General features: G+C 37.4%; 1 pseudogene; it reads left to right on the top strand.

Annotated features, from left to right (window-relative positions):
- The first annotated feature begins 283 nt into the window (after nucleotides 1-283).
- Nucleotides 284-1,063, top strand: LOC136309175 (small ribosomal subunit protein eS1-like; annotated as a pseudogene).
- The last annotated feature ends 8,406 nt before the right edge of the window (nucleotides 1,064-9,469 follow it).

Below are 9,469 nucleotides of genomic sequence, written 5' to 3'. Positions count from 1 at the left end.
CTTCCTCATAAGATTGTAAATTAAATGAGATAATACATTTAAAACAGCCACTCCTAACATATTTGTAATTACTCAAATTTTACCTGATGTATTATTACTGTTATCATCATTATTTGAAAAGATTCCTTCTCTTCATGGCTTTCTGTTCCCCTCTACACTTACAGCAATGATTTTTTTAAAGATGTTAAATTAAAGGCATAAATAACATTATCTTAAGTTTTGAGATAGAAAGAATGCTCACTAAAGTTTTCAGATGACACCTTTCAGCTCTCTGAGCAGCACCATGGCGGTCAATAGCAAGAATAGGTTCCTTACAAAAGATAGCAAAAAGGGAGCCAAGAAGAAAGTTTGGTCCATTTGTTTTTAAGAAAGATTGGTACAATGTGAAAGCAGCAGTTATTTTCAATATAAGAATGTTGGGGAAACACTAGTCACAAGAATTCAAGAAACCAAAACCGCATATAATTGTCTCAAGGGTCATGTTTTTGAAGTGAGGCTAGTTAGTCTGCACAGTGATGAGTTGCATTTAGAAAGTTCAAGCAATTATTAAGGGTGTTCATGGCAAAAACTTCCTGACTAATTTCCATAGCATGTATCTTAACTGTGAAAAAATGTGCTCCATGGTCAAAACATGGTAGACCATGATTGAAGCTCATGTTGATGTCAAGAGTATCAATGGTTATTTGCTTTATTTATTCTGTGTTGGTTTTACTAAAAAGCACAACAGTCAGATTCAGAAGACTTCTGATGTTCAGCATCAACAAGTCCACCAAATCCAGAAGAAGATAATGACAATCATGACTCAAGTGGTGAAGACAAATGACTTGAAACAAGTGGGCAATAAATTGATTCCACATAGCATTGGATAAGACATAGGAAAGGCTTGCCAATTGATTTATCCCCTCCATGATATTTTTATTAGAAGATTCAAAATGCTGAAGATTCCCAAGTTTGAATTGGAAAAACTGAAGGGAGTGGTTCTGGAAAAGCTTCTGGGAATGAGACAGGTGCTGAATGTGAACAAGCTCATATCCATGAGCCTCCAGTCCCAGAATCTGTTTAAAATTCAGACTTTTAATGGTGAACAATAGAAAATCCTATTTTAAAAAATAAATTTAAGAAACAAAGTTTTTAGATGACAAGCAGCAAAGAAATTGAAAAGTTTGATTGCAGAATGTAAAAAGTAAAAGGAAAAAGGCCCTGGGCAGTGGTCCAGTGAATAGAGCGTTAGCCCGGCATGTGGATGTTCTAGGTTCAATCCTCGGTCAGGGCACACATGAGAAGTGACCGTCTGTTTCTCTTCCCTTCCCTCTCCCCCTTCTCTTCCTCTTCCTTTTCTGCGGTCAGTGGCTCAATTCCTGCAGTCAGTGGTTCAATTGGTTTGAGCATGGCCCCAAGCACTGAGGATAACTTGGATGGTCCAAGTACATCAGCCTCAGGTGCTAAAATTAGCTCAATACTCGAGCATTGGCCCCAGATGGAGTTGCCAGGTGGATCCTGGTCAGGATGCATACAGGAGTCTGCCTCACTATCTCTCCTTTTATTTTAAAAATAAAAAGAAAAGCAAAGAAATGTCTTGATTATAGAGATGAACCTTTACCAAATTAAAGCAATCTGATATCTTTTACTCAGCTGAGAGGCAGGCTCCACAGGTGGCTTTGGCCTGGAGCTGGACATTGCACTGGCTGTCTCAGCCAGCAGATTTTATTCCTTGCCAAAGGAATTGTTCAATGTTGAATCCCTTTAGCTATTCTTTTCCCTCTATGCTTATTTTTCTTCTTCAGTTCTCCTTCCACTACTGATTTTTTTGTGTTTTCTTTATGGAAAAAATGACATGGTTAGAATGATGGGTAGACCAGAAGGATTTGCCTGCAAGGCCTGTACTAAAAGCTATAGGAAAGAATGGATGCCTTTAACTAGACTTAGGAATCAGCACATAATTCATAGTATAGACCACTTTCAATAAAAAAAGTCAAGAACAATTGTTTTGCAGAAGACTTTTGGGGGGTCATCTGTATTTTGCCAGTGCCCATTTTAAACTGTTAAGTATATAGATATAGAAACAAGAATCTGGCATAGTTAATTCACATATACATTGATAAATGCAAAACAGATCAGTAATCCTATGAACTCGTGTATTCTGTAGAATATATGAGTTTATACACTTTCTGGAGCATCATCAGCTATCACTCAACCCCCACATTGTAGCTAGTCTAACATTTCTCCTACCACTTCCACAGCTACCCCAGTGTGTCCCAGGTAAGCACACCCTTATTTCAAGGTCTTGTGCTTGTTGTTTTCCCTCCAACTCAAAAATGGATCTCTCAGGTTTCTCTGCTGCTTGCTTTCTTAGTGTGTGAACAAATAAACCTTCTTGTGTCGTCTCCCTTGACAATTGATGAATACTGTAAACCATTGCCTGAACCTTCATTCATTCTCCCATTTCTCTGCTTCGCTATTCTATATATAGCATTTATCATCTTTTAATACACTATGTAAAATTTTAAATTATGAATCTCCCCCACCTCATGAAAACATGTCTTTAAATTTATTTTCTTCTTTAATAGATCCCTAATGCCCAGAGCACTAATTGGCACAATCAGTAATAAATAAATATCTTTTAATTAAATAAATGGTAACAAATAAAATAACAAGGAAAATATGTACTAAAAGAAATATAGAACTTGTCATTACAAAGTGTTGCACATGCATTTTTTTACTGGCAAAGGCCAGTTCCTTCCTGCTTACTTATAAGATCTATCTTCTGAGTCCCAGCTATCTATCTCAGTATATGATTTGTCCCAGATATTCACAGCAGTGGTGAATGTCCCCTTTCTGGGATAACTGCCATGTGACCTACCTCTACAGGCCACAACATGAGATCATCTTCTCAATTGAGTAAGCCCTATTTTCACATGAAAGACACACGTGTGGGATGAGGGCTACATTCGTTAGAGGGTCCCAGAGTTTGTCTTTAGAGAGTGTTAAGGTCTGTGCTTGAATTTAGTGTCTTCATTAATTAATAAATGTCTTAGGAAAAGGCTTACCTGAAGTAATAAAATGTTCATTATACATATACTACAAAATATATTCAAGAGAAGACAATTTTGTTCACCGTAGTACACAGAAACAACTCAAGTTGTTAAAATATTATCGACATAAGCCTGACCAGGCGGTGGCGCAGTGGATAGAGCATTGGACTGGGATGTTGAAGAACCCAGGTTCGAGACCCCGAGGTCGCCAGCTTGAGCATGGGCTCATCTGGCTTGAGCAAAAACTCACCAGCTTGGACCCAGGGTCGCTGGCTCCAGCAAGGGGTTACTCGGTCTGCTGAAGGCCCGCAGTCAAGGCACTATGAGAAAGCAATCAATGAACAACTAAGAAGTCGCAACGCGCAACGAAAAACTAATAATTGATGCTTCTCATCTGTCTCCATTCCTGTCTGTCTGTCCCTTTCTACCCCTCTGACTCTCTCTCTGTCTCTGTAAAAAAAATAAAAAATAAAAAAAATATTATCGACATAAGAATATCATAACTTCGTTTCCATGAACACATAAAGTTCATTTATTATTAAAGCATTTATTTACATAAACTGCTAAATTTTCTGTTTAAGGAAGCAAAAAATACATACTTTCTTAAGCAGGTTGAACAATTTTTAAAAATTATGATATGTAGCAGTTGAATGATTAATCAACTTATTTACGAAATCTTTTCTTCTGAAGGAATAGGAAGGGGCAGTGTTGAAATTTAAAAAATTTAACAATCGCTTCTCTGCCCTAATAACTGTTTTAAGTGTAAAAGAATGATATACTGCAAATATTAAATAATACTGGACAAAAAGCAATAAAATTGTTATTTAAGATATTTCTATATTGTTTCTTGATTGGCATCCTCACTTGCAATTTTTTTCACCTTGGATGGAATGAACATTACTACAGGAACTTAGAATACGCTGTTGTGCAGATGAACATTAAAAAAGAGTAGGGAATGTAAATTTGTGATTTTCACATTGGGCGGCTGCCCAGGCACCCACCTTAGAGAGAACCCTGATTACAAGTGCCATTTTAAAAACCAGTTCGCCGATCTCAATAAAAAATTAGGTATCAGTTCTGCCGAACCGGTGTGAATCAGCTGAATCACACCACTGGGAAAGGGATTGGAGCCCAACCCACTTCAACGTGTTTCCCCAAAACTTCTAGATGTTGGGTCCCCAACTCAATGCAGTTGTCTGTAAAACAATTCAGTGGTTTCCATAGAGTAATGTTCTGCATATAAAGTAAATAACAGAAGCACTATGTTCCCCTTAAACTCTTCCCTTCACCAGTGCCCCTTTTTAACAGTAAGTTAAGATCTATAAGCCCTGCCATTTATAACAGCATATCCTTTTAAAAAATTCTAAATATGACATTTCTGTTGGATTACAACATATCAATTTCCCTCTTATAAAAAGAAGACTATCACTCAGAATGAGATTTGTCAGGAGGTGACAGCTGTTTTTTGTTGGACGTGGATTTAAGTAAATAGTTAAGACAGTGGAGCATTACTAAGATGATTTAATAAAGCTCATTAATGTGGTTGATTTACATAGCTGACCTGAATAGAATACAAAAAATATCTCTTTGATGCAGGAACAAGTCATCAAAATATATTGATGTATAAATGCACCATAATGTTAAATTTTAATTCTAAATTTAATCAAACTTGTTAATACAAAAGACAACACAAAGAGAGACATATTGGAAATACTGGAAAATAGTATCCATTTATTTTCCTTTGTTTCTAACCCAGGTTATGTGCATGGTCTACCTCACAAGTATTAATAACCTTTTCACTGTTATGAAAAAAATAACAATGAGTTATTTTTGAAATTATAGATCAAGGCTATTAGATCAATCAATATGAAAGCCAATGAATCGTTAGAGCAGGGCTTTAGCTCTCGGTAAACATCTCCTGTCTCTATTAGCTATCTTCACAGTAATGAGTCAGCAAGAAAGGATTCGACCCAGCAAAACATACCCCTTTGTCTGAGTTGTGATTCACACAGTTCTGAGCCTTGGAGTACTTCCATGCTCAATTCTTTCACTCTTCACTCACCACACAGTGACTGAGGGTATCACACAGTCTACTTGATAGTTGTGTGATTTTTCACATTTTTAAAACCTCTCAGTCCTCCTTCAGCTTTATAGGAGAGGAAAGGAAGATGGTTACATTTTATATTTGATTCCATTAGTTACTGACAGTTGATTACTAGGCCTTGGCTGTGATATGCAAAGTATGAGAATTACTTACGAATAGTAATAATAAAAACAATTGCCAACATCTATTGAGTATTTATTTGAATGTTGACAGAAAGTATTCAAAGTATTTTCTAAACACGTTTCTTTAATCCTCTCACCAACTTTATGCAGATTACTAGTCCCCATTGCAGAGATGAGGAATGCTATGCACAGGGGATCCCAGGCAAAGTCACCTACATGCTGACAGTTGGGAGAGATAGGACTTGAACTTGAGAACTGGCTAAAGCCTGCACTCAACCACTACACCATGATGCCTCTGGATAGCCACTATATAAATAATAGTGTATATTATGCCAGAAGTAATAAAACGAGAGTATAGGATTTAAAGTTAGGAATATAGGTTCATATTAAATCTGTACAGCAAACCAATCATGTGAACTAAAGCAAGTTATTTAACTTATTTAAGTCTCAGCTTCCCCAAAACTGAGGTAGATTTAATAAAACAAGGCTTATCTTCCTGAGTTCTCTTTGTCACCCATCTGTGATTCCTTTCCCCCTGCTCTCCTCTGTCTCCATGACACCTGGATCCCTTCTTTTCTTGCCTGCAAGCAGGCCATTGAGAAGCTCAACTCATTACACCAGAGGTCCCCAAACTTTTCACACAGGGGGCCAGTTCACTGTCCTTCAGACTGTTGGAGGGCCAGACTATAAAAAAAAACTATGAACAAGTCCCTATGCACACTGCACATATCTTATTTTAAAGTAAAAAAACAAAACGGGAACAAATACAATATTTAAAATAAAAAACAAGTAAATTTAAATCAACAAACTGAGAGTATTTCAATGGGAAATATGGGCCTGCTTTTGGCTAATGAGATGGTCAATGTCCGGTTTCATATTTGTCACTGCTAGCCATAGCAAGTGATATGATGCGCTTCCGGAGCCGTGACATGTGTGTTCCGTGTCACCGGAAGTAGTACTGTATGTGAGTGATGCAGTGCTTTGTGGCACCACCACATACAGTACTCCTGTATTGTATGCATCCTGTGCTGCTCTCACTGACCACCAATGAAAGAGGTGCCCTTTCCAGAAGTGCGGCGGGGGTGGGAGAAATGGCCTCAGGGGGCTGCATGCAACCCACGGGCCGGAGTTTGGGGACCCCTGCATTATAGTGAGAACCTGTGAAATTCTCAAGAAAACCTATAAATGGTCAAGGGTGTGTTTGATATTATGGATGCTAAAAACTAGCTAATCTTTGAGGGTGAGATCAAGGAAGAGCCTTAAATTAAGTAGAAAAGCATTATTTGTCTGTGGATTTGCATTTCCTAAAGTGTATTATGGCTCTTAATAGGAGTTACCAAAAATAAATAAATAAGCTTGGAATAAAATTAAACAGATTTACTTTTTGCAGAACTTCTATAATATACAGAGTCTCCAAGTGAACAATGTAGTATGCAGTGTTTCCCAAACACATCTAAAAGGGAACTCTTTTTTTATTTTTCCAGCTCATCTTGCAGGACAAGTAATTTAGTAGGAAAAAAATGGGGAAAGTTTTGTGTACCAGTGGCAACGGCAGGACTCAATGCTTGAGATGGTTTCTGCAGCATAGGGTGTAGGGCAGTGAGACTAGCCCCATCCTTCTGATCCCTTTGTACAGCTAGAACTTGAGCCTTCTGAGGAAGTTGCAGCCTGGCCCAGATTATACAACAGAACTAGATTGTTCCTAGAACTCTAGAAGTAAAAGCTGATCCATGGGTTTATCTTATCAATCTTCTGGGATATAGAAACCCTGGGTCCTAGTCTGTAGGCTATTAGAGGCAGTGTAGAGAAGTCTCAGTTGTAGATGTATATGGGCAGACACTTGAGAAGGTTTTTAGGAAATAATGTCAAGATTTACAGAAAATTAGAAAAATACAGGGGAGAGACACGAAGATTATCAAAACATGGTAAAATTGTGACCAGCCCGTTTGTATACACCCAGCCCTATCTTAATCTGAAGATGTTCACTGGGAGGCATGTCTGGTGGAGCAGGTTGTGTTCAGCATAACTCCAGGCGTGCCCATATTTCAAGAGTGATGACTGTAGAACGTGACTATGACCTGAATAATGCCCTGGAGATTTTCCACACATAAACTCCCTGGTCATACACAGTGGCCCTGGACATTGCCCTCAGTCACTAAGTAAACTCACTTTGAAAATCTGTTCTTACAAAGTAGTATTTTGGTCTATCGGGCTGAAGCTGGTTTGTCCCTTAAGCTGAGTTCTTAAATATAGAGGCAAAAAAATCAAACAGTCCACCTAAGCAGCTAAAAACACACAGGAAATTAATTTTAAAATACCGTGAAGATAAGATTTAAGTAACTATAAATTTTTAAATTAAACCTCTATATGTCCTTTAGAATATTTCAGGTTTCCAAAATAATCTCTTTCCTTGTTATTTTCTTCTATGTGAACAAGAAATCCCACCCACTCAAACTTCACTTGCCAACTCCCTGCTAAAACATGTCAATAGAGTATTAATCTTTGCTCAGGTTTTAGGATTAGACTGTGTCTGAATATTTGTGCCACTGAGGAGCCTAAACTATACACAGAATCTGGGTCCATTACTCACCTCTGCCGCTAGGTTCTTTAGAGACTCAAAATGAAGTCTTCAAATTTCTGTGCCTCAGTTCCTCTACTTATAAAATGAAAAGATAATGACTTCCCAGATTGAATATGAATATAAAGTGTTAAATTATTATAAAGTGCTTTTCAAAAGAGAGTGTGCAATGAATGCTCAATAATAATCTTTCCAATTTTGAAGACATAAAGAGAAATTAGGCAACCCTATTGTCTCCTCTGAGAACAATGATAGAATTTGTATTTGGGTGTCAGTCTAATTAGGGCAATAAGCCTTATTAGTTAACTCAGCATGAAAAATGTGCTCTGAATGCCCACTTGGTAATATTTACATTTTTCTAGAAGTCTGGGCATCTTTTCTTTTGCTATTTTCAATATTTCAAAAATCCTTTAAAAGAAGATACTGATTTTTAACCAAAAGGAGATTTCCTCATTATAGTCAAATGTGAAATCCTGAGAATAGAGCACTTTTAAAAGTGTGGGCCGAATTATTAGTTCAGTGATGTTATATAACTCAAAGAATATATAAGGCAGAGTTATAAATGCTTACTTATGTTAAAAATAACTTTAAGATTAAAATAGATTTAAAATATCATCTGTGCTTCTTAGTCAGGGATCCAGAAAATTGAGAACTTTTAAAATTGTTCTTGGGACATGGCAGTTCATGTGTGATAAAACCTATGAAGGAAGTCTTTGTCTTGGAGGCATAGCTCGTGGCTGGGAAAGCCGAGAGCCTGATTTTGCCAATGTGTCATATGTATGTGGATCGTTTTCTATTCATTGATAGCAAATTTTTCCTGTCAATATATACAAATGTTCATTACTCTAAATAAATATAATTTAAATGATTTCTACACAACTGTGAATTTTTAAATGTTATATGAGACCAAAACCAGTATTTAAACTTCTAACTGGAGGAGTCTCAGTCCAATTTCTGGTGCAGGAAGGATTTCTGGTTGCTGTGTTTCAGCGACTTGGTGTACAGAATTTTTGTGTATGGAAGAGACAATGGGGAGGGGCGCCAGGAGGAGAACAGGGATTGGGAGGGAATCTAACAGCCTAAATACACAGTCTGCACTGTGTGAAAATCCTCGCTGAAATTTTGAGGGACCACAATCTTCCAGAGGGTTAAAGTCTTTTCTATCTTTAATAAAAGCCAACCATTGTGCTTCTGTTTTGTCGCCTTCAAATAAGGGACTAGAATCTAGATGAATAGTAAAGATTTCTTCCAGACCTAGGATCCACGATTGTAATCTTGCCATAATCACCCCAGGGCTGGACTGTTTTTCAAAAGAAAATAATTACGTGTGTAAGTGGTTGGGCTTGTTGGGAAGTCTGGTGATCTGATGAGTTCAGGGCACAGAGAGGGAGCTTGTGGGCATCAATCAGTCTGGGAGATACAAGGGTCCAGGCAAAGCTCAAGCTAAACCTAGAGTGCGTGGAAAAAGAACAATTCCCGTTTTGTCTTGCTGTAGAAGAGAGACCTGTTAACAAAGTTCAAGATTATAATGACTCAGTGAATATTTAAATATAGTTCTTTCTTTTTTTATAAGCCTGTTAAATGCAGAGATCTATAAAGCTTTAAGGTTTTAAAGGTTTGAGACTTTAGAGAA

This window comes from Saccopteryx bilineata, chromosome 6 (genome assembly GCF_036850765.1).
Source record: "Saccopteryx bilineata isolate mSacBil1 chromosome 6, mSacBil1_pri_phased_curated, whole genome shotgun sequence".
Lineage (NCBI taxonomy): Eukaryota > Metazoa > Chordata > Mammalia > Chiroptera > Emballonuridae > Saccopteryx > Saccopteryx bilineata.
The sequence above is the reverse complement of the archived record's forward strand: the minus strand, read 5'-3'. Positions and strand labels throughout refer to the sequence as shown.